Raw genomic sequence first — 5,000 nt, 5'->3', positions numbered from 1 at the left:
GAAATTCCCGCTGTCCCCACACATGCTCTAAGTCTGTGCGCGATTGCGTTGCTCACAGTACGGATTCCGATGCCGAGCGATCAGCTAGAAAGCGCCCCAACCATGTCGATCCCCATGGGCGTTGCACTCGCAGTCGCAAAGACTCTGGGCAATGGCTAAAAGCGCTCCGCAATATATTACTCAGACGGGTAATGACGGTCCGAGCGCTCAGTGTCAGGAGAGCTTTCCTGAGCCCTGACCCACAGGCAGGGTGTAGCGTATCCCACCCGCAGACATGTGACGTTGTCACACGACCAGTTGTCACTAATCGACTGATTGCCGATAATCGTATGCCATACACCGGGGAAAGCTGCCGCAAGGGGTAGCTACGTAGTGCAGTCGCACCTCTACTACTGTACAGAGATAGAACACCGCGTGACCGCAACCAGATTAAACTGATACATGGCGCTGATTACTAATAGATGCAGAGCCATCGGAATATAGATGGCATACGACATACAACAGTCCCTATACATGCTGACAGTCTGTGCACACATGCGAACTACACTCTGTGCACACATGCGAACTACACGTCACCCAGACACTCTATCACACACTACTCTCTGGCTGTAACAGACACAGACAAGATATCTAAGCACCAGCATGGAACAACATCCAGTGCATCCTCTCCGCCACATTACACCATTCACACTATGATAACAAAACCAGGAGGTCCACCCCAAAAACAGAATATCTCACTCTTCCAACAACCATCATTACTCAGATAAGCCACAAACACCCACACATGTCCTAGACAGGGGTGCAACCAACACCACCACACTGCCTTGTCTCACAGCATATAAGCAATGGCAGGAATGAAAGACACAGGCCTGCCACTCCCTTGCCACACCCACGCAACCGGCGCACCACCTCCCCTGAGAGAAAGATGCATCCTGACGTGACACATCTCAGGGTGCCTCAGGCGTCCACTTACCATCATCACTATGAACGAACCTCGTCCCCTCCCCCCTCATACACCATCCCTTAACCTAACCTATGTTGCACCTTAACCTAACCTATGTTGCACCTTAACCTAACCTATGTTGCACCTTAACCTAACCTATGTTGCACCTTAACCTAACCTATGTTGCACCTTAACCTAACCTATGTTGCACCTTAACCTAACCTATGTTGCGCCTTAACCTAACCTATGTTGCGCCTTAACCTAACCTATGTTGCGCCTTAACCTAACCTATGTTGCGCCTTAACCTAACCTATGTTGCGCCTTAACCTAACCTATGTTGCGCCTTAACCTAACCTATGTTGCGCCTTAACCTAACCTATGTTGCGCCTTAACCTAACCTATGTTGCGCCTTAACCTAACCTATGTTGCGCCTTAACCTAACCTATGTTGCGCCTTAACCTAACCTATGTTGCGCCTTAACCTAACCTATGTTGCGCCTTAACCTAACCTAAGTTGGGGCTTAACCTAACCTAAGTTGGGGCTTAACCTAACCTAAGTTGGGGCTTAACCTAACCTAAGTTGGGGCTTAACCTAACCTAAGTTGGGGCTTAACCTAACCTAAGTTGGGGCTTAACCTAACCTAAGTTGGGGCTTAACCTAACCTAAGTTGGGGCTTAACCTAACCTAAGTTGGGGCTTAACCTAACCTAAGTTGGGGCTTAACCTAACCTAAGTTGGGGCTTAACCTAACCTAAGTTGGGCCCTAACCTAACCTAAGTTGGGCCCTAACCTAACCTAAGTTGGGCCCTAACCTAACCTAAGTTGGGCCCTAACCTAACCTAAGTTGGGCCCTAACCTAACCTAAGTTGGGCCCTAACCTAACCTAAGTTGGGCCCTAACCTAACCTAAGTTGGGCCCTAACCTAACCTAAGTTGGGCCCTAACCTAACCTAAGTTGGGCCCTAACCTAACCTAAGTTGGGCCCTAACCTAACCTAAGTTGGGCCCTAACCTAACCTAAGTTGGGCCCTAACCTAACCTAAGTTGGGCCCTAACCTAACCTAAGTTGGGCCCTAACCTAACCTAAGTTGGGCCCTAACCTAACCCACGTTGCGCCCTAACCTAACCCACGTAATTGTTTGTTATATGAATCTAGAAATTCGTGTAGCGTTGCCTAATCGCAACCCTCTCAACATAGTTCGCTGCGCGCACACTCTGGTGTCCTGCGTATTGAATCATGTTACGGTGCCTACCCTCACAACATCTAGCGAGTGTTGCGTACGTTCCACATGGTCCCGCTATCCACTGTAATGTGTACTGCTATAAGACGTATATCGCCCCCCCCCCCCCCCCCCCCCCCCTCCCCTGTCGCCTCTAGTTCGTCAGTCAGGAGTTTGCGTGTTCAATGAGCTTCGCAGCTGTGCAATGGCATCGGCATACGTACGCGGGCCACCTTCCACGTGTTCTCTCGTGCATACGTCGCAGCATGTATGTGGACTGATGTGGCGTGTCGTGACTCATAACATCCAGGCATGCAAGACCCATTGAATTCGCAAATGTAGATGGACGTCTACGTTTGCTGCCCAAGTTACGCAAATGAACTGGAAATCCGTTGTTGCGCGGTTGTTCGCGCTGGAGGTGAATCGTTGATATCGACGATCGGTACAGGTATTAACCGGTTGCTTCAGCGACACCCGTCATACCCACGAACGTGAGTGGGCATGTGGGTATGAAGCGATACGCGGCGGTGGCTGGGTGGGACCGTCCCCGGCCGGTGAGGGGGGGGCGCCCGGCGTGCTGGCCGCGCGCTGCGTGGGCGCACGCGCGGCAGCCGGCTGGTGGGGGCGCCCAGTGGCAGGCGCGCCGGCTGACGGACGCGGCAGGCGGCGCATCTGCGTGCCGGCGCACCCAGCGCGCGGCGCCGTGCGGCCAAAGTGGGTCCTCCCGGGCCCGGTGCGAAGCGCGGTGGACATCTGCAGTGTGCTGGTCCGATTGAGGACTGTGTGCGTTGAGGATGCGCCGCCGCCCGGCACTCGGCGCCGCGACGCCGTCTGCTGCTCGGTCGCCCCCGCGGTTCTCGCAGGTGGTTTGTATCGCAGCTGTGCGGATGTGTTGGCGCGTGCGCTGTGCTGGGAGAGTTCGCTTTGGCACCCAAGTGGGGCTCTGCCCCTCTGTGGCGCTGGCGTTGGAGCTGCCCGGTCACTGTTTGTGGCCGCGTGTTGTCTCCCGCCGGCAACACCACGACAGCACGCTCCCGGGCCTCTGTCGGCAGCGGCAAGCTCAGTTGGGAGCACGGGTGGTCGCACTGAAAGCGTCTACTCGCCTATCTCCGGGCGATTGCGCCTCTCTCGAACCCGACCAAGTACTTAGGACGGCGCTGCGCGCCGCCGGGACCTGAGAGGGTTTCGAGGTGTATCGTGCAGGGGAGCCCAGCCTCCTCCTGTTTGCAGAATAATTGAGCGGACGCTTGCGTGTTCGCGCGGGCCTCCGGGACACACTCCCGGGCGGCCGGCTGCTCAGCTCTAGTTGACGCAGCTCCCTGGTTGATCCTGCCAGTAGTCATATGCTTGTCTCAAAGATTAAGCCATGCATGTCTCAGTACAAGCCGCATTAAGGTGAAACCGCGAATGGCTCATTAAATCAGTTATGGTTCCTTAGATCGTACCCACGTTACTTGGATAACTGTGGTAATTCTAGAGCTAATACATGCAAACAGAGTCCCGACCAGAGATGGAAGGGACGCTTTTATTAGATCAAAACCAATCGGTCGGCTCGTCCGGTCCGTTTGCCTTGGTGACTCTGAATAACTTTGGGCTGATCGCACGGTCTTCGTACCGGCGACGCATCTTTCAAATGTCTGCCTTATCAACTGTCGATGGTAGGTTCTGCGCCTACCATGGTTGTAACGGGTAACGGGGAATCAGGGTTCGATTCCGGAGAGGGAGCCTGAGAAACGGCTACCACATCCAAGGAAGGCAGCAGGCGCGCAAATTACCCACTCCCGGCACGGGGAGGTAGTGACGAAAAATAACGATACGGGACTCATCCGAGGCCCCGTAATCGGAATGAGTACACTTTAAATCCTTTAACGAGTATCTATTGGAGGGCAAGTCTGGTGCCAGCAGCCGCGGTAATTCCAGCTCCAATAGCGTATATTAAAGTTGTTGCGGTTAAAAAGCTCGTAGTTGGATTTGTGTCCCACGCTGTTGGTTCACCGCCCGTCGGTGTTTAACTGGCATGTATCGTGGGACGTCCTGCCGGTGGGGCGAGCCGAAGGCGTGCGACCGCCTCGTGCGTGCTCGTGCGTCCCGAGGCGGACCCCGTTGAAATCCTACCAGGGTGCTCTTTATTGAGTGTCTCGGTGGGCCGGCACGTTTACTTTGAACAAATTAGAGTGCTTAAAGCAGGCAAGCCCGCCTGAATACTGTGTGCATGGAATAATGGAATAGGACCTCGGTTCTATTTTGTTGGTTTTCGGAACCCGAGGTAATGATTAATAGGGACAGGCGGGGGCATTCGTATTGCGACGTTAGAGGTGAAATTCTTGGATCGTCGCAAGACGAACAGAAGCGAAAGCATTTGCCAAGTATGTTTTCATTAATCAAGAACGAAAGTTAGAGGTTCGAAGGCGATCAGATACCGCCCTAGTTCTAACCATAAACGATGCCAGCCAGCGATCCGCCGCAGTTCCTCCGATGACTCGGCGGGCAGCCTCCGGGAAACCAAAGCTTTTGGGTTCCGGGGGAAGTATGGTTGCAAAGCTGAAACTTAAAGGAATTGACGGAAGGGCACCACCAGGAGTGGAGCCTGCGGCTTAATTTGACTCAACACGGGAAACCTCACCAGGCCCGGACACCGGAAGGATTGACAGATTGATAGCTCTTTCTTGATTCGGTGGGTGGTGGTGCATGGCCGTTCTTAGTTGGTGGAGCGATTTGTCTGGTTAATTCCGATAACGAACGAGACTCTAGCCTGCTAACTAGTCGCGTGACATCCTTCGTGCTGTCAGCGATTACTTTTCTTCTTAGAGGGACAGGCGGCTTCTAGCCGCACGAGATTG

At 53.7% G+C, this 5,000-nt stretch overlaps 1 non-coding gene across 1 annotated transcript in view; it reads left to right on the top strand.

Annotated features, from left to right (window-relative positions):
* The first annotated feature begins 3,476 nt into the window (after positions 1-3,476).
* LOC126222726 (small subunit ribosomal RNA) overlaps positions 3,477-5,000 on the top strand; it is a 1,909-nt gene continuing 385 nt past the window's right edge. Inside the window, exon 1 of the ribosomal RNA XR_007543470.1 lies at positions 3,477-5,000. This exon is cut by the window's right edge and continues 385 nt beyond it. This is a non-coding gene — a ribosomal RNA (small subunit ribosomal RNA).

The sequence above is a fragment of the Schistocerca nitens genome, unplaced genomic scaffold (assembly GCF_023898315.1).
Source record: "Schistocerca nitens isolate TAMUIC-IGC-003100 unplaced genomic scaffold, iqSchNite1.1 HiC_scaffold_246, whole genome shotgun sequence".
Taxonomy (NCBI): Eukaryota; Metazoa; Arthropoda; class Insecta; order Orthoptera; family Acrididae; genus Schistocerca; species Schistocerca nitens.
Note: the sequence above shows the minus strand (reverse complement) of the source record. Positions and strands in the feature narration are given on the sequence as shown.